The sequence below is a fragment of the Bemisia tabaci genome, chromosome 4 (genome assembly GCF_918797505.1).
Source record: "Bemisia tabaci chromosome 4, PGI_BMITA_v3".
In the NCBI taxonomy this organism is placed as follows: Eukaryota; Metazoa; Arthropoda; class Insecta; order Hemiptera; family Aleyrodidae; genus Bemisia; species Bemisia tabaci.
The window spans coordinates 23,348,810-23,369,672 of record NC_092796.1 but is presented as its reverse complement, the minus strand read 5'-3'; the positions used below and the strand labels follow the sequence as shown (position 1 = coordinate 23,369,672).

General features: G+C 44.9%; 1 protein-coding gene across 3 annotated transcripts in view; it reads left to right on the top strand.

The window, feature by feature from the left end:
• Positions 1-20,863, top strand: part of smash (smallish) — a 146,941-nt gene that overhangs the window by 20,367 nt on the left and 105,711 nt on the right. For all 3 annotated transcript variants that reach the window (XM_072299529.1, XM_019054253.2, XM_072299528.1), the window contains exon 2: positions 7,731-7,911. The gene's annotated coding sequence lies outside the window, so the exon portion shown is untranslated. The remainder of the gene's footprint in view (positions 1-7,730; positions 7,912-20,863) is intronic.

Genomic DNA, 20,863 nt, shown 5'->3' with positions numbered 1-20,863 from the left:
TTACTCTCTAAAATAACCACCCAAAAAATGTTCCTCGATTTATACTGATTTTGAGTCAAGCGTTAGGTGATTAGGCTAACTCGTGATAACTCGAGGTTAGGTCAAACGTTGAATTTCTTACTAGGGAGTAAACGCCGACGAATACGGGTCTACCCAAACAAAATGGTCTAAATTCTAAAATCAGCTTAAACTAACTAAACTGAACGGAGAAGATTCTGATACAAACCCGGAAAATGTATGGATTGACGTTTTAAGTTTCTCGCGGACCTATGTGAGCGAGGAAAATTCCGGGCAACAATCCGTCACCAGTGGCGTGGCAAGCTTTGCGATTTATCGATTGATCTGCCATTTTAACCTTTGGAAAAGGATCGATAATTAGGGCGTTCGCACCTAATGATCGATTCTTTACCATAGGTTTAAATGGGGAAATATTGATAATGGATCATTCACGCCTCACCACTGACCGTCATCAAGCCTGTCAAATTGAGCAAAGCTACTTAAGGCATGACGATGGACTTTGCCAAACCACAAAATCAACTCCCTGACTTACTTCAAAGCTCATCCTGAAGGTGCGCGAGACAAGCTGTGAAGTGAAGATTTTAAAAACACACAGCTTTCTTGTCGTCCAACAACACTTCCAGAAGAAGTTTCTGACAGGTGAGATATGAAAACCCGCCTAAGATGGGATGAGTTGGTTCGATCTCGATTTCCTCTTACCTAACAGTGGGCTTGAATCAGACGCTTCACGATTAAAAATCATCAGAACTCAATAAATCATGAAATCATAAGTTGACTTTCAATGAAGTTTATGTGCTGCAAACGCTATAAAAAATTGCACAATCTCTACTTCATTGCAAAACTTACGCGCTTTTTTTAAATAACTTTTTCGTATGATTTGTACTCTTAGTTTTCGTAAGTTGTTCATCGACCCACTGTGGTGGAATCAAATTCCGGGTGTTGCGGGAGTTCAGTGCGGCGAGGCGTGAGCGATCGATTATCAATATTTCCCCATTTGAAGGTATGGTAAAGAATCGATTATTCAGGAGCTCGTTGCGGACACCCTGTTTATCGATTCCGTCCCATAGGTTTAAATGACAGATCAATCGATATATCGCAAGCTCGTCACACTACTTGTATGGCGCTCATCTCTGTCAGGAGCTTAGGCCGCGGTACTTACTTACGGATGCTGATCGAGATGATGCCGGTGGTTGCAGCGTCACTCACGAAAGAAATCCGTGGAAATGTGTTCCTAATAACTTTGACGCTGAGGCTAATCAGTTTTTATCTCTTATTCAGCCGAGCTCCGTGCTGCACGGCTTAGAAAGTAGAAGTTGGTTCGAATTTGAAACGCTGTCGGAATTGGTGAGACGCGGCGTTGCCCCGACCACCAGTCGATCAAGCTCATCGACAAACATCTCCGGATAACGGAGCAATGTGATCGGAAGGTAATCCGCGTGCTCGACTCGAAAATGGGTGAACCGGGAAAATCGGGGGGGGGGGGGGAGCAATTTTCATCGGAAATGTCGGGGAACGTGAGTGACCACCGTTGGAAAATCAGGGGAAGTGACGAGACGTCAGGAAATTTTACTCAACCGTAAAAATTAAGAAAATTCTGCGATCAAACCTTGAGTTTTCATGATTTGTCGAAATTTTTAACGTGTTCCGATCGCAATCATTTTTTTTACTGACTAGCTCGAGTTTTGCGTTAGATGAATCTCGTGAAAACTATTCTCTCCCTTTAAATCCTCGAGAAGTCTCGGAAAGTCGTGCTTTTTTGATATCCTAGTGGACTTGTCTCTATAAAATAACAGGAAAGCTCAGAATATTTAGAGCAGACTGAGTTAAGGAGTTTCTGAAATGATTCGGACTCATCTGATGCGTCCAAACCTACGTGAAATACGCTAAAAGCTCAATTTTTGACCGTCCAACCTCCGATATCAACAATATCATCGGATGTAAGACGAATTATTGATCGGATTGACGAAAATTTGCTTATTTATAACTGGCATCACAAATCGGCATCGATGGGTCAGCGAATGGACGCGATGGAAATCGATCTCGAGGCGCATCGCAATTGCAGCGATGACTGATGAGAGCCGATGACTCATCGCTCGCCGAATGCTCAACGGAGCGATGAGCCCGGTGAAAAGTTGATTTTTCGCCGGCTCATAACCGCCGCCGATGAAATAATAGGTGATTCAATAGGTGGGTGATCTATCGGCGAGTCAATGATGCTCGCCTGATCGTTTGATTACTTTCAAGCCAACAATAAGTCGTCCCGAATCGATGGTTTGGGCACTGTGTCGCGGGTTTACAGCTTCCGGGAAAGTTCTCGCAACGCCGATGAATGACATGGCGGGAAAGGTTTCGAAAAGAAAGTGACTAAAAATATCTTTCGTAATGTTGTCTTGACTTTTAGTCACTCCCAGGTTTTTTTTTCTTCCTAAATCAATTGCAATCACATTTTCCAGGAAGGTACCATGCCAAAATATCGTTATGTTTTGTAGCTTTATTCAAGTTTATCGAGTTCTCAGGAGGAACATTTTTTCAAGCATATCTTACGAGGAACACTTAGAAAACACACCGTTGGAAATTTTGGAGTGAGATTCTTTGCTGCAGTCTACATAGTGCCCAAAACTCCCATAATATGAATGCAGAGCGGAACCTTTTTTCCTTCGGGAGTGACTCATCGCACTATATCACGGAGCGGAATTCACTCTTTTTGCGGAGTGGTACATGCTTTGGGCGCTATATAGACTCCGGCACCGCATTGCACCCCTAGATTCTTAACATTGCAAATAAAATATCCCTAAGTGGGCATCGCAAAAACCTTTTTTTTTAAAAAAAATTTTTTTAAAAAAAACGAAAAAACCCAAAGTAAGTAAGGCCAACTCTTACACGCGAAAAAATGAGGACATTCTCTCATCTTGACCTCTCCAAACGCCGGTGGCTAGGGAAACTTCCGGAAAAATCGCAATCCGGAAAACTGAGCCGGAGCAATTGGAATTCCCTCCGAATGCAGCTGCAAACAAAATTTCCTTAAGTGAGCATTGCAAAAACTTTTTTTTTCTTTTAAAAAAAAAAACAAAAAACCCAAAGTAAGTTAGGTCAACTCTCACAAGCGGAAGAATGAGGACATTTTCTCATCTTAACCTCTCCAAACGCCGGTGTCTAGGGAAACTTCCGGAAAAATCGCAATCCGGAAAACTAAGCCGGAGCAACCGGAATTCCCTCCGAATGCAGCCGATTCGGAATTTTTGGCCGCTATTCACCCAAATGTAATTTTGACCGTGGCAAGGGGAGGAGAGGTCCCTGGTCCCAAGCGCGGAGTTGTTATCCTTCCCGCGAACAATCGTCTATCGCGTTCCGGTCGTCCGAATGCCGACCACGGACGAGCTTCGAGCTTGCCAAAGTCTGGACGTGAACATTCGTGTCTGTCCATGCGCCGACAATGAATGTAAATGCTTCAGGGGCCGAGCCGGGACGCCATATCCCCCTTCAATTCCTCTCTTCCGGCTCGATTTAGCTTGAATTCCACGTAATCTGGCAGCTTACAGCTACATGCAGTGTTGCCATTTTACGAATCGAGTTTTTCCGGTTCTAATCAGTATAGCAGGGAAAGCTTGAGGGACTGGCAACGGTGGTGGAGAGTGGATGCCGGAGGCGCCTCGCACTTACTTTTTTAGGGTTTCGCTGTTGTCTTGGCTCGGCGCTGCGGCCGTAGGTGCAGTTTTCGGTGTTGAATTACCGGATTCCCATTGTCCTCCGTGTGAAGTGACCGGGTTTCTTCGTTTATTCGAGCGACCGGCCGATTTGCATCTACTCCCGCCGCGGGGCACTCCGCCGGCCGTCACGGCGTGGGACAGGATCCAAGGAGTAAGTGACGAGGAGTCGTTTCATCTGATCAGCAGTGGCAGTTTTACTTGATTTTATATCGGTGTCCGACCTCTAATTCCAGATCACCCAAAAAGAATGTTGCCGCTTCTAATCTTGCACTGGAAAAAAAAAAATAGAGTCCAGGCTCTTGAAAACATTGACAAGAAAAAATACTCTTGATTCAATCGGATTTTTGCTTGAATCAAAACGAAATCCGCTTAAATTAAGAGGCTTGGTTCTTGATTTAAGCTGATTCTGATTGAATCAAGAGTACATTTTCTTGTCGATGTTTTTAAGAGTCTGGACTCTAGATCCAATGTGTGTTTTTGTTTTTTTGTGTGTGAAGTTTTTGCGCCTACAGGCCTAAAATTTAGTCTGGGCAATATTTTGTCTTTCCTTGCACGGAAGAACGTAATTACATTTCAACGCTGTAAAATTGCCACTCAGAAATTGGAACCAGGGAATTATTGTTGAATACTTTTTCATGATCACCTCGCCGATTTTTCTCCAGATTACGCGCAAAAATGAGCTAAATTTTGAACAGAAGCTGCTCAATCATATCTGTGTGCGAAATTGAATTGCTAGAGTCTTTGCAATTTGAAATGAAGTTACGTTCTTTCGTCTGGAAAATTACGAATTGCAACCCTAAAAGTCCGAGGAAACGGAGAAATGTCTGGGAAATCTGAAAAAATATATTTTGCTCGAGATTGTTTGTACTCAAGGTCGAAGCTCTGCTAAATATGGCTGAAAAATCCATTACTGCAAAAATAAATTGCGTTTTTTTTTTTTTTTTTTTTTTTTTTTTTTTTTTAAGTGGGTGTTGCAGCTCTCTATTCTATAACTGTCCCCTTCCAAAGTGCGTCACGCAATACTTGAATGGCCCCTCCTCCTGTTTTTATAGCATAATGATATCAATAACTCAAAAAATCAAGTTCCCCTCGCCTATCTTTACAGGCGAAATATAGGTAGCTCCTGTGTTAAGCTTTGCAAGCTCAGCGTTTCAGAGTGTGTATGCATAGTTTATTTTTTAGAAGTACAGCATGTCAACACTCTGGTTCGAAATTTTATCAGATTTTTTTTCATCTTTTTATGATCATTCTGTAAAAATGCCGATCTCTCCGCGCCCTAAGAAATGAAGCCAGTGCGGACATGCGGTTGAAATACACAGTTTTGGAGTTCATCCTTCAGCGAGATCATACGAAAGCACTGCAAGAAACCCCACCAACACTGCCGTGCTAAGGAGAACGCTGTATGAACATTCCGAGAGTTGCCAACTTTCCTTCGATAAAACATGTATTTTTGACAGCATTCATGCATATTTTCACTTGAAATATTCACATATTTTAGATTCAATTGCTTGCGAAATCGTCCGAGAATTTTGGAAAAAATATCCACAATTTTCTTAACGAATTTAGTTTTTATTGAAGGAAACTTGGCAACGTCTGACGGCTCATACGGCGTTCTTCCTTAGCATGGCAGAACAGGCAAACGCATTCGCAGTCGCACGGTGGGACCGGTGCCATTGTGTCGAGCAACACGGCGGAGCAAGACTTTTCCAACTTGGAACAAAAGTAACTGAACGGATGAATGCCCCGCGAGCACTGCAGTGCACACTCTTACAATTAGACGCCCTCGTTCCCCCCGGGCCCCCCGCCCCCACCCTCTCTTGTTGACACCTAGCCCCGCTCCCGCACAGTGGATCGAGTCAATAGGAAAGGTCGGACGAAAATTGAAAACTTCAAACACTTAAAACTCCGTGAATACAAAACTTGGAAGTTTTGAAAGTGGTTCCATTGGTTTCCTCGTGAAATTCTCTGCGAAAAGCATCCCTTAAAGTTTAAAATGTAACGAAATAAACATCAGAATGGAGATGTTGCATGTGTGAGGGATTTGCGATTTGACCATTGATTCTTATGTAAAAGTTCGCGAAAAACACGATGGTGCCACTGGTTTTCTCTGAAATCATCTCCCAAGCTCAAAATAAGCTCTCAAAGTGAGGCCAAAATGGAGGGGATATCCCACCCTACCCTGAGAGTCCACCTTTACATCAAAACAAACTCTCTATGCAAAGATAGAGAGCAAATACATTAGCAGGGTTGCCATTTTATTTGGGGCTCCGAAACTGAAAACACGGCAGCCGCGCTAATGTATTTGCTCCCTATCTTTGCATGGAGAGTTTGTTTTGATGTAGAGGTGGACTCTAAGGGTAGGGTGGGATATCCCTTCCATTTTGGCCTCACTTTGAGAGCTTTTTTTGAGCTTGGGAGATGATTTCAGAGAAAACCAGTGGCACCATCGTGTTTCTCGCGAACTTTTACATAAGAATCAATGGTCAAATCGCAAATCCCTCACACATGCAACATCTCCATTTTCTGCTGCAAGCGTCTCTTAAAGTTTAAAATGTAACGAAATAAACATCAGAATTTGCAGTTTTAGTCATATATTTCATGTCCGACCTCTCCGAGTGGCTCGATCCACTGTGTGCCGCTGCGGGGGAGACGCACAGACGGAGATGAGAGTGAAATGCAAGGCGGCCGCCGGGTTTGTTTTCGTTTCCCACGCGATTTTTAATCGGCGGCTCCCGGTCCCAATCCCCCGTCCCGGGTCCCGGCGAGGAATCCTTGGGAAACGAACCGGACCGGTGCCCGTGTGCTACCGGGCGCGGCGACCGGCGTGTGCGCTGATGACCGGCCGTTGAGTAAGCACTGATCACGTTTGATGGATGTGTGATGAGTTTTTAACGCCGCGCACGAGGTATATCGAATCGTGAAGCCTTATCGTCGTTAGGAGTTCACTCATCCCTCCAGATCCGATTTAGTGGCTCGAGATCAAATATTCATACGAACCGGTGAGGTTGCTGGAGAGGAAACGTTCCCCGTGAGTGGGTCATTTGCCCTTACTGGGAAAAAAAACACATTGGATCTAGAGTCCACACTCTTGAAAACATTGACAAGAAAAAATACTCTTGATTCAATCGGATTTTTGCTTGAATCAAAAGGAAATCCGCTTAAATTAAGAGGCTTGGTTCTTGATTTAAGCTAGATTCTGATTGAATCAAGAGTACTTTTTCTTGTCGATGTTTTTAAGAGTCTGGACTCTGGATCCAATGTGACTTTTTTTCCAGTGCTCGTAAAGCTAACCTGAGTATTTCGCTCTAAACTTCGCCTAATTTATCACAGTTGGACTGCATTTTGCAAGAAGGAACTGCAATTTCTGTCTCTGTCTCATACGCGAAAACATCTATCTATGTACAAAGAAAAACTCATAGCACGTATGTTGTTTCTATAATGAGATAGAAGTTGTTGTTCCTAATCCAAAAATGTGGTCTAATTTGTCATACCAGCGACACCAACGCACTGGAGAAAAAACACATTGGATCTAGTCCAGACTCTTAAAAACATCGACAGGAAAAAGTACTCTTGATTCAATCAGAATCTAGCTTAAATCAAGAACCAAGCCTCTTAATTTAAGCGGATTTCCTTTTGATTCAAGCAAAAATCCGATTGAATCAAGAGTATTTTTTCTCGTCAATGTTTTCATGAGTCTGAACTCTAGATCCAATGTGTTTTTTTCCAGTGCCTCCTTCCACCAATAGAATCCCTTCACATCCCTTTTGTCTTTCTTGTCCATGGCTTTGTCTACCAATTTCAATAATCGGTCCGCAGGAGAGGCCCTTGCCGACAGAGCTCATTTTGGGCAAAATCGGTGTCACCCAAATTTCTGCGGTGAGATCAGACTAATTGTTGGGTGCACACGCAGAGCTGAGGTCTCGGCTTGCGAGAGCCCCGTCGCGTTTTATTGCGTTATGTCTAAACGGTGAGGCTAATGCTTTGTTTACGTTTGTTTTGTTGCAGATTTGGATTACCTTGAGTGAAGTGTTTTAGTGCGGGCGAAATGTCGGTTTTCGGTTGTTAACGAGCTGCATGGATTCATCTTACGCAGCCGCGGATTCCGACCCATTGCGCAACGGCAACAGCAACGGCAGCGGCAACGGCCCGGCGAGAAGCTGATTTATGATCTTCGCTCCTCTCCAACGTAAGCACTCATTATTTTTGTCTCCTCGCCCGCTCCAGTTCCGATCCGCGAGCACTCGCACCCGATCTCGAAAATTGCGAAAGCTCGTCGTTTGATCACACCGATGCTCATTCGATGTGATATCTTTCGGAAGGGGTTAATTTTTGTGCCTAAATTTGCTAGGGTGAAGGAATCTCCCGGAAAAAGGTCAGCCAGCCATAGGTGGATCCAGGAAGGGCGTAGGAGGCGTACGCCCTCTCACCCACCCACCCCGTTCTCCCGGAAAAAAGAGGAGGAAGAAAGAGGGTAGAAAGAAAGAAGGAACACAGGAAAGAAGAAAAAAAGACGCTTACATTCGGTGATCTGACTCAAACTGCATTTTAGATGCTTCAAAAATATTCTACACTGGAAAAAAAACACATTGGATCTAGAGTCCAGACTCTTAAAAACATCGACAAGAAAAAGTACTCTTGATTCAATCAGAATCTAGCTTAAATCAAGAACCAAGCCTCTTAATTTGAGCGGATTTCCTTTTGATTCAAGCAAGAATCTGATTGAATCAAGAGTCCATTTCTTGTCAATGTTTTCAATAGTCTGGACTCTAGATCCAATGTGTTTTTTTTTTCCAGTGCACCCACCCCGTTCTCCCGGAAAAATGAGGAGGAAGAAAGATGGTAGAAAGAAAGAAGGAACACAGGAAGAAGGAAAAAAGACGCTTACATCTGGTGATCTGACTCAAACTGCATATTAGATGCTTCAAAAACATACTAAAATTTTCTTGAGGAGGCCTCCAGACTCACCCAAGTGGGTTCTGTGGGTGGGTCTCGCAGAACCCACAAGTCGAAATGAAAGTTGATAGGAAAATTGAACGTCATTTTGCAATAAGAAACTGAAATTTCCTGCCCATCCGTAAAAGCTCTATATTTGCATAGGAAAACTAATGGCGCATACGTTGTTTCTAAAATGAGCCAATATGTAATCGGACCGCGTTAAGCAGAAAAGAACCAAGCCGCGTCAGCTCCTGCCATTACAATGCCATTGCTGTTATTATGCAGTTGCATTATTTGCCATTGCGGCAGTTTAATGTTTTACATGAGAACGTTGTGCGTATGTTCGTGCTTTCAGTGAATTTCCTGCATATATGAATCCAATCCTTAAAATTGTCAAAGTAATCCGCTCAAACGTTCTCTTGTTCCTTGCTTTTGTTACCGCCAGGAATAAAAATGTGTAAGCAGAAAGCACCTGAAGTAAATTATGTGGAAGTCGGGAAGTTTCGGTTTATACAAGAATTAATTTCAACAGCATTCATTTGAGAGACACAATAACACGTTACTTTAGTATTGAAAAAACAAGTTTTGACGTTTGGGAAATGCACATGGTCTCTAGGGGACAAAAAGTTAAAATTGGTACTGTAAAATTTCGGCAACTGTTTTCTCACAAATCAAGCTTCAGAAGGAGCTTTATTTCAAATTGCTCTAAGTTTAACATTTTTTTTAAAAGTGACTTGGTTTCTCTCTGCTTGATTTCTACACTTGTCGCTGTTCCATTTTCTCGGATAAACGTGCAAGAAAATCGTCCAGTCAGGCTAATACATTTAAACGAATAACTTCTTGAACACAATTGAGTCCTCCGGATTCTCACGTCCTGTGGAAATGAGAACTAACTACGGTCGTGTAACCTCAAGGCTTTGCACCGATGTAGTTGAATTACTCGGCGAGTTCAAATTACCGGCTTGTAGAGCATCGGCGTTGTGCAATTTTTTCACACACGCCTACTGCCACGCTACGCCGTATTGCACCAAAGTTTGTGCAAACCCACTTTTTTCTGGCATGAGCAAACTCAAACCGTTAATTGAAAAAAAATCACACGTCGAGTAAAGAGGGAAAGGGAGCGCTTGCCTACTCAATTCGCAATGAGAATTTTGAAACTGGATTAATTGTGGTGGATTCGTTTTCATAACGACAGAACTTGCGGAAAATGATCGAAACAAAATCGAGTCCGTAGGATACCAGGGTGCCTACATGTCCGGAATTTCCCGGAAGTCAGGAAATAGTACTGATTTTTTAAGGGTGGTCCGGAAGTACTGAAGAAGTGTGGAAATTCCGCAAAAAGGTCTGGAATTTTTTTTAAATTTTTGTCATTTTTGTCGCAATTTCAAATTTTTGACATTTTTCTATTTTCGTCAAATGGAGGTACTTAAAAAGTACGGAATTCTTCTGTTGGAGGAGGTACTGAATTTCTCGAGAATGTACTGAAAAAGTACTTATTTTTGACCAGCCCGTTTTAGTAGAAACCCTGGTATGAGACAAGGAAACAGTAAAGAAGAGTCCACTACCAAAGCCTAATGTATGTTGGTTTCAACGTGCAGCATGGTATCCAAGATGCAGAGTGAAAATTCTTGAAAAGTTAGGGACTTTCTCCGAACTATGAAAAGTCAGAGAATTATGGTGCCGGGCCTTGAAATTTTTTCTTTCAGCCACACACACACTCGTGCATATTGCACGAGCGCATATTGCTCGTTCTTTTGTGCATATTGCACTTTTCAATCTCAAGAGACCTCGCGCTTAAAATTTTTGTGAAAATAATTTTTATGAGAAATAATTCCAAAAATATTGAAAAGTCAGGAAACTTCATGTCTATTAACCCTGAAAAGTCAAGGAATGTTGCCACTTTACCATGGCAACCAAGATAATTGAATATTATTGATGGTTTCATCATCCAGCAGTTTATCCGGGGAACATACTTGTCATGGCAAGTAAAAGCTTTATAATAACAGCTTGAGTTGTTTCGTCGTAATGAAGTCCGAAAATCGCATCTTAGCCCTTCCATGCGACAAAAAGTAAGCACCGTTGTGGAGGCTTTTCATTTACTTGTGAAAAAACTTTCAATTATTTTTCTGGAAAATCAGGCAAAATTCTGGATATTCCAACCCTTGATTTTATGGCTATTTTGAACTCATTCATAAATGCAATCTAAGACTCAGCGTCTGGATTCTTCCAGTCGTAGTCAAGTGTCACCTATTGACACTCCGTAAAATTGATCGTTTAATTCCTAGTCTTTCTATTAATGCAATCAAAGCTGTGAATTATGGAATCGAACGCCTATCTTTTCGTCCCCGAACAGTGCTATAAAATCGTCGACATCTTTTCCGGATTTCTTCTCATCGTGGGTTGATCCGCCTGCCGATGTCGGTCTATTTTATTACCTTTAACGGTGCCGGGTTTTTACGAGGTTTCCGGAGTCGAAGGTATTATAATCCTCCGGAGACTTCAGCGAGAATGTAAACTTTCGGGTCTCCAAAAATAACCTCGAGTCCTCGGCAATCGTCCAAGCCTGGAGGACAATCGGACGAATTTAAATGAAAAGGCAGTGAATCCATTTTGACACGAGCCCAGATATGCATGTACTCTTATGGATCTCAGGGCTCATTTCAAATATCTAAATACGTTCAATCTATGGCTTGACGCCGAGAACGGGCCTCCGAGCGATAATCGTCGTGTAAAATGCTCATCTCCAATTCCTCTAAGTTAGAATCTCATTTTGCTCTTAATTCCAGCGAAGTTATTTTGCATGTATAATGCGTTTATATTACTTGGAAGTCTCTACTTTTCAAATTTTCACTTTCAAAATTTCATTTGAAAAATTATTATTCTTTACCTTCTTGGACCTGATAAAATGAAAATCCCAGTTTTTTAAGAAACGGTCAAATGCCCCTTCTATAGACACCAAAAACACACACATTTTCGCTGTATTACTTGCACAAATTAGCGGTATATTTCGCTGCTTTTGTTGCAATTGAGTGTCATCAGTGTGTCGCAGTTATTTGTTTCATTATCAATTCCCAGAATTCCCGAGGAAAGATCGCAAATCGAAAGACAGAATAATTGCGATTTCACTCGGATCGGACGTGCCTTCGAAGTTATTTTAGAGTATTTCTCTGTCAAATCTTGTTTTCTAATACCTAGTATGCCCAGGTGCCTCAGTGTGTCGTGAATATGGGGGAGGTCCGGACAAATTGTCTATAATATTCAGGAATTACCAAGTGGCTGTTCCTAAAAAACGTAACGCTAAATTTAGGGATTTTTCGACCCCCCCCCCCCCCCTCTTAACGAATTTCGAGGGATAAGAAACAGTACATCCGAACTGACAATTTGGCGGAAATGAGTGAGCGACTTTGCCGCACTTTTCAGTATTCAAATACGCAAGCTGATTTTGTTTAGTTTTTTCCAATTCCGCATGGAAGCGCTGTAAAGACGCTATAATATATTAAAAAATAGCAAATCTAACCACAAAATCACAAAAATGGCGAAGTCTCTTATCTGACCTGCAAAATCGTCACTTTGTAGATAGGCGGTTTTGTTCCTTGGCCATCGTTTCGTGTCGTGATGTTTATTTTTATCGCTTCGACCCCACCTCCCCTTCCCCCTTCTCTCGAGCGTTACGCTTTTTATGAACGGCCTCCAGTGATTGAATCAACCACCGAATCGTTGTAGGAAGTGCTGTATGCAGATCCACGTTTAATCCACCCGGTAAGATTTCGAACGAAAGACTTCGCACCTCTGACTGGCATATTTTCCCGGCAATCCGCGGTCGGAGTTGGAGAGGACGTCGCCAAAGCGCCCCGAATGCACGCCAATTTTCACTACTTCCACATTCCGGGGTTCAAAAATCCCCGCAACGCCTAGCAACCACGCTCTCGAGCGGTGTTGCCACCTCTTCCTACCCGACACCGAGTTTCGGCGGAATACTGCCATGCTAAGGAAGAGCGCCGTATGATCATTCGAGAGAGTCACCAAATTTTCTTCTTCAAAATGTTTATTTTTGAGAAAATTAATTCCTTTTTTTATCTGAAATTTTCAGGAACTTTGGGTGAAATTGCGAGCAAAAGTATCTGCAAAAATTGGAAGGAAAATGTTCATAAGTTAACCGGGAAAGGCGTGTTTTATCTAAGGAAATTTGGCAACGCCTGAAGGTTCATACGGCGTTCTTCCTTTAGCTCGGCAGAATACGAGGGGTTTCCGGGGCCATCCGGCGACAGTGGCTGGAAGCTCTGGAGCGGCGCGGCCGGAATCGAAGCCGCAGCTCCGTTGCTTTTCGAGTCCAAGTTGCGGGACTCCCGGCCCGGGAAGGAGGGCGAACCGCGGGGGGTGGGGGGGGGGGGCGGCGTGACCGCAACGCGTCGCGCCGCGTCCCGGTCACGAATCGCGGCCGGCGCGGCGCAACGTCACTCGCGGCCTGTGACGTCACGCGCAACGCCCGCCCGCCCGCCGAGGTCGCGTCACGGTTAGATAAGCTCCTGCGCAGGGATCCACGGGAGGCAGCGTGGTCCCTAGACCCCAGGATTCACACCTCGGAGAAGTGCGAAAATTATACTTTTCAGTGGCGAGGCGTGAATGATCGATTATTGATGTTTCTCCTTTTGAAGTTATGGTTAAGAATCGATTACTAAGGTGTTCGTTGCGAACATTCAGTTTATCGATCCTTTTCCATTGGTTTCAATTGCAGATCAATCGATTTATCGCAAAACACGCCACGCCACTGATACTTTTCTCGCTTGAACTTTCCCGGTATGCAACAACCCGGTACATTCTTGAGCTCTCTATCCCATCATCGCACGGGAAACTTGGAAACTATAACGATGTCACCTTGATTCAATTGACTGAGTTAAGCAGGGTTCCCATCGGTCTGGAAAAAATGGAAAACCTGGAAAGCGAGGATCTGAAAAATTCAGAGTTCGCACATAGTCGCACATAACGACGTCAGGTATGTACTCAGGAAAAAGGGAGTCTTGAGCTGAATGGAAGGGATCTGACATGGAACAGGAATGGGTGCAAACCAGGGCCGGATTAAGGAAGTAGGGCTGGCCCATGGCGGCAAAAATTTGCAATTTTTTAAAGTGTAGGTATAAAAAAAAAATCGGATTTATAAAAACAAAATTACAAACGAGAAAAGGCGACAAAATCTCTCATTTCCTGAGAGTATAGTAATTTCTAATTTTGTCGTCTCTGTCTCTTAGTGATACAAGAGACAGCACCTTCAATAAGTCGAGTTAAGAGAGAGACCAAACACGCAATTTGGCCTGGAACGGCGCGGCGCAGAGAGCAATGGTGCCGAGGACTTGAGATGAAAAGGAGAAGCCCTCGGCGCGGCGATCGGCATGTAACACATATTAGCGCCTACAAGAATGCATGAATACTTCACGCATTGCGCCAAACACAGTGCGTTCAGCAGCGGTCGGCGTGAAACGCATAGCGCCTACAAGACTGTTGAATACTTCACGCATTGCGCCAAACACGGTGCGGTCTGCGCGGCGCGGCGGCGGAAGTTAAAATCATTGATCCACATTTATGTCTTTGTTCTTTCACAATTTTTTCGTTCATTCCTTATGAATGGAAGGCCTTGTCCACACAGAGGTAGGTATACGGAACTTAACTTTCGCGCAAAGTTCCGTGAACTTTTGCTAGTTAAAGTGTTGACAGGGCTTTCCCAAAAAATGTGTTCAACCACGAGTAAATGCGTCTTATGCACCCCTCCCCCGCTGACACGTTCATTTGATGGTTTTTATCGTGTTTCAAAACGAATGAGAAGGGGCGGCGGCAAGTAGGTGAATCCGGCCATGGTGCAAACTTCGATATGAAAATCTTATCAAATTATCGGGAAACGCGACCTTTCTGCCTCTTGCTCCTGAACTTGTAGAAAAATCTGAAATTTTCGCGGAGTGTTTTCTCTCAGGAGTCAGACATCTGTCATCCGAACGTGGAGGAGGCATGAAGCGCGACAAGGAGGGCCTGAAAATACTAGCTCCTTTACATGGATCTAGAATTTCACAACGTGTAAAAGAACTGTTTTTGCATGCTCGGTTGCACTCGGGAATCCTCTTGCCTTTTCAATCCGCCTCTGTACTCTCCAAACGTGTACATTTTTCGCCTCTCTCCATCCGTACATTTCCGGAACTTCCACCCGGCAACACCGGCTTTGCGGAGCCGGGCGAGTTTCCCTGGACCGCTGGGCGCCTACCTCGTGGCGCGTATCCTGGGCCTCGCTCACGGCTCACGTCGACAACCCCCCCTCCCCTCTCCACCGGGGGTACTTTCCTATGCGTGGAGAGGACGTTGCAGGATTGTCATTTGGCGCACGATGGTTTCGCATTTTCTGATCGTGGTTAGCGATGGTACAAGAGTTACTAGTTACAAGTTATTACACGTGTCACGCGTTTTGTCGATGTGAAGTCCAAACGTAGTAGAATCTTCTTAAATGCGACTTGCATCGATTTAATAAAAATAAAATGATTATCATCCTTTGAAGAATACTGTAATGACGTTTGCCACCACGTCAGCGTATTTTATGCGTTCTCCCACGATGGTTTCAAGGATGAATCCAATTTGCATTTATTCCTATACCGCGCTTCACAAAGCGTCGTTTTGCGGTTCAACGACAAAACATATGACATTCTCTCTTAGGTTAGACCTTGTCTTGTGGTTCAGTGTTGTCGTGTAAAAGGGTTTTCGTTAGAAATTCGTGAGAATCTTTCAGAAATCTATGAAGACTGAGGAACCTCAGATCATTTTCACTTAAACAAAAATGCGCAGGATCAGGTGGCGTGGCGAGCTTTGCGATGTATCGATTGATCTGCCTTTTAAACCTATGGGAAGAATCTATAAACAAGGCCACCTTAATAATCGATTCTTTACTATGGCTTCAAATGGGGAAATATCGATAGTCGATCATTCACGCCTCACCAATTCGCAGCATACTAACCATTCCTAACATTTTCAATGTTTCCAGTGCTTTTGTACACGTTAGCGGGGCTGACGGATTCATATTTGGTGGCCTAACCCTTTCCCAAGCCACCACGCCCCTGTTTTTGTTCTCTAAGACTGGCAACAGCTGCACACTGAAGAAAAAAGTATCACAATCTCAACGATACTTCCAGCTGATTTTGGAGCCAGCCATAGAAGTAGTTGCACTAGCTACAAGTGTAAAGGCACCAGCTAGCGGTATTGTTAATCCAACCACACTATGCTGACTGTGAGGAAACCAACTAGAGGTATATTTGATCAAACCACACTTTCAGGTGACTGAACCATACCTCTGCGGGCTGATTGTTGAAATCGGTAGACAAAGCGATAGACAAAGAAGACAACAGGAATATGGAGGGATCCTATTGGTGGAGACGGGTGGTTGCATTGGACGAAGGTGGTAGGTAATCGACCAACTAACGACAACCCACGGGAGACCCGATAGTTCGTCCATCATTTTCTCCCTTAGTCTATAGGAACCACCCATTTCAACCTTTAGGATCGCTCCATGCTCTCTGTGTCTTCTTCGTCTATAGATTTGTCTATCAATTTCAGCAATCAGCCTGCTGGCTTGTGCATACATACATAAAGCCGCTTTTATAGCGCCGCCTCGCGCTCTGCGACGCCCAATCGCCATTGCCCCCTATCCTCCCAGAGATCATCAGGCAATTGGCACCTTCTGATCTCCTCCTCCACCCCTTGTCGCCAACCTTTCACAGGACGTCCACGCCGTCGCCTTCCGGGAGGAACCCGGGAGGTCCCGCGTGGACGTCCTGTGGCTTGTGAAACTACTCTAAAATCTGGCGATATTACAGTTGGGACTACTGAGGACTAGTATAGTTGGGATTGCGATACCTTGTTTCCGTGGAGCTCTGGGATATTTTGCCCAGATGCGAATGGGATGAGGAGAAGGACGAAGGTCTGTTTAAAAATCTGCGCCGGTGGTAGATGTAGCAGCGGGACACGGTGGCCGGGATAATAGCGGAGCATTCCGAAGTCGGACGTCCTAGGAAGGACCGCGGGAGTCACGGGACTTTCTTTTGAAGGCCGGAGCCGGACGGACGGTCGCCGGTCGCGGACGGAGGACGGAGCCTGCGCAGGACCGCAGCCGCAGATGATAATCGAATCGCCCGCCACCGCCGCGCCGCGCCGCCGCCGTCCGCAAACGACGTTACCTCATTCGGTCGCAGGTTCCCGCCGTTGCCAACCCTCTGCCTCAGGTAATGTCACCGATCTTCTGTGCGTATACCAAGTAGAGTCCCTTTATACCCAGAGTTACGACAACTCACTTTTGGTTGGGCTGAAAGTGGCCTAAAAAAATCCAATTCTGATTGGTTCTCGCTCATGGAGTCACAAACGAGTGCACCAAGATGGCGGTGACTCTAATGTGAACAAAACTAATGAAAATATTTCCTAATTGTGGTTTATCTAGAGTAAATTGTTATTTCCATCTGTCCAAAATGAAAATAGATTGAGAAATTATTCACAAACCAATCTCATTTTCTTTTTAATTGATCAAGTTTGTTGATGTTGTTTTTGGATGACAGACATCGTAGGATTCCCTATTCTTATCCCTCAATATCGTTCGTTTGGGTACACTCGTTTGTGCCTCCATGGCCAGCCAAGGCCGGCTGCCAGTCAGCTGATAATCGAGTTGTCTTAACTCTGGGTATAAAGGGACTCTAATACCAAGAGGAAGGTTGCGCTGTTTACTAGTCGCAGAATCGATTTTTTGGAGTCGCAGAGAGGGCAACTGTCTGTTGTTACAGTTGGTCTTTCTGAGGGTAGTTTTGATGATTTCTGACCAATTTTCTGACACTTTTGAGATCTCCGAAGGACCCCTAACTAAAGTTTGCGGTGTTCGAACAAACATATATTTTAGTGCAGCTTTCTGCACGCTCAGCTTCAGCATCGCCATCCTTTTACTGGGCGACTCCTTTGTCTCCTCCCAAGAGGAACAACATCAGACATCTTCTTTGATCGCCTCTCTTCTGTCACACTGTTATCATGACCATACCAGATTTGGTGCTTTTTCGTACCATCAAGTACTTTTACTGGCTTTTTTGGAAAAATGAGGAAATTCTAAGGCTGAAATTGCGATAAATGTTTGCTCCAAAGAACTTCTCACTTCCCTGATTAACCGTATGAACTGCATTTTGAACGGATCCTGATGTATTTTGTTCGTCTACAACGAATAACCACCAAATCACAACTTAATGAACAGCGAGCCGATTATTGAAATTAATAGACAAAGCTAAAAACAAAGGAGCAAAAGGGATACGGAGGGGTCTTATTGGTGGAAGTGGGTGGTTTCAGCGGAGAAACGAGGTTAGTAATAGACAAACTATCGGCAACTCACGAGAGACCCTATAATTAGTCTATCCTTTTCTCCATTAGTCTTTGGGAACCACCCATCTCAACCAATAGGATCGCTCCATACTCCCTATGCCTTCTTTGTCTATCGCTCTCTCTATCAATTTCAATAATCAGCCTCCAGCGCAATGGAACTATCGACACCTCAGACGGTAGAAATGAAGAGGCCGCAAACCATTTTTCCCCTCTTTTTTGCTCGTGTGTGGTGCGAGGTCGAAAAATCGGCTCTCAATTCGAGCGAGAGCACGGGCCTCGGCCTACACGATCTCCCGGAGCGCCCAAGTCGGGTTCCCTCGCGAGTCAAACCGCAGCTCGGAACCGCCAAGTCCTCGGCGGGCGAGCGAGCGTTTTGAGATGAACTTTACGTGTAGAAACGCGGAAATGGGGAGCGAAGAACGGGCCCGGGCGAAAAGCGCGCATCCGCGCGGCGACTCCGTGCCGAGTCGCGCGGTTCCTGCCGAGGACGCCGCGGTGGAAGTGGAGGTGGATTGGTGATGCCGATCTCATTTTCCACGCGAGGAACCACGACTTGGGAGTGCGAGCCGTGGCGTAGCGTGGCCGGGAGCCGCGTTGCGCCCGCGCCGCCCGCCCGGAGAAATCGTCATGTGCCACTTGGGAGCCCGGTCCGAGCGCCCAGGATCCAAGTCGCTCCGCACTTTTTGGCCCCGGATGCGGATTTTTGGATGTATCCTAGAGGTTTGGCTCGTTGCGCTTCCTATGATCCGAGTATGCCAGTTTCGCCGCGGTTTGGCTGTATTTTCGCAGTCCGGTTTTATCTCCAAATTACCAGTGTTTTTATATGCTTGGCATCGAACTCCACACGGAGAAAAAAACCTTCGTGCGTGGGACCCGAAGTTGAGGTCGTATGGATCTTTGAAGTTTCCGGATCACGTATCTAAAAACTTGAGGTCCAGCTGCCGAAGTTCGGGTCAGACATCTGGAGCACTTCGATATGTACCGAAGGGTTCGGGTCACACATCTGAAGTACTCCGGAACATACCGAAGTGCCTCGATGTCTGACCGAACTTCGGCGGCCCGACCTCAAGTTTTCGGATGCGTCATCAGATAACTTTAGAGATTCATATGACCTCAACTTCGGGTCCCATGCACGAAGTTTTTTCGTCCGTGCATAAGCCACTGGGGGCTGATTAATAAAATGGATCGAAAAAGCGATAGACGAAGAAGACATAGGAAGTATAAAGCTATCCTATTCGTTGAATTCTCCTTTGTCTATCGCAACCAATCGTTTCCACCAATGAGATCCCTCTGTATCCCTCTCGTCTGCTTTGTCAATAGCTTCGTCTATCAATATCAGTAATCGGCCCGCTGGTCGAGGTATGAATTAAACACCACATCGATGGCTAAAATGCAGAGCCACTTAACTCCATTGCAGTGTTTTAAAATGTCCGCTCCATAGAAAAAATTAAGTATTAAAGGAAGTCTATGACGTCGCAAATAGAGGTACGTGGTTAAACACTGTGGCCATCGACATGTTATGTTTCCATCTCTTTTAAGTAGAAAGCGATTCACTCAACTAGAGTTTCCGGAATCAACTCCTACAAGCTATGTAGTAACATGTGTACTTAACAATGATCCAACGAAGTTCAAATCATACAAAATGACGTCAGTTGTATTTTGTATATCCTTTGTAAGGGTTGATTTCCGTCGTGTGGTAAACATTGTAGTAAACATAACATTTTACAGGTACAATATTCTCGAGATTCCGTGTGTTTTGGTTTCCATTTCATACTTGTGACTTTTTTCAATTTTATTTCTGAACTGATTTGGGGGAAAAAACCCCGTTTACTTACGCTTTAGACATTAATGTTTCTTTTTCATGAAAAAAATTCAAGAATACATATGGATTAGCGTCAAGATAATTGCTCCTGTTTCATTTTAATTTATAAAAAATGAGCAGTTTCTTTTAGCACCAAGTTCCCATATTCCCTATGGACAGTGCATCGAAACATTTTCGTCGTTGTACTATTATGTTCAACCACAGCCTTTTTTCAACACTTCCTTTTCCCTCCCTCCCCCTCCCCAAGTTTTTTGACCTCCAAGTGAAGGCAATCCAAGCCCTCCTCCGAAGGTCAGTACTTTTTTCCTCACGTCACACATCGAGCATCTCCACTCGTGACGCCCCGATCCGATGACTTGCAACCCGGCGCTGAAAATCCAACATGAAGTGACGCAAATTCCTCGCGGAGGCATTGTTTCCCGCCGGGACCGACATCAGCAACTCCGAGTCACGGTGCAGACAAGGTGGCTGGATCCGAGCCCGGAAGAACCGCCTTTCCGACAGGGGATCCTCGCGGAAGTTACGCGGTTTCGGGCCGGGCATCCCGCAGGTCCGGCCGTGATGGACAGGAACTGCGAGCGAGCGAACTTGGCGGAGTAATCAGCTCCAGTCGAGAGTAAAAACGAAAAACGGCGGATATGCTTAGTGTTGTTGGTGGAGTTGGGTGGTTTTCGACGAGGGCGGTAGGAGTCATTTTCGACGTTTAACCGGCGCGGCGCAACGGTAGCCGGGTCCCGCGGCGAAATCAAGTTCGTTGACGCGGTCGGCGCGGCGCGGCGGCCAGTCGGATCGACCTCGAAAACATAACAGTGCTTGCACCGATCAAAAGCTCCTCCTCCGGATCAACCGAGCCGTTTTTATCATAAACGCCGTCCGGCACGGTTCGCGGTTCAGCCTCTCGCTCCGAGCCGGTTTCAGACACCGCCGATTCCTGACGGGAGCTCCGACATGATTGAATAGCGTCATCCGCCAAGTCCAGTGATCCGAAGTTGAATCTCGAACC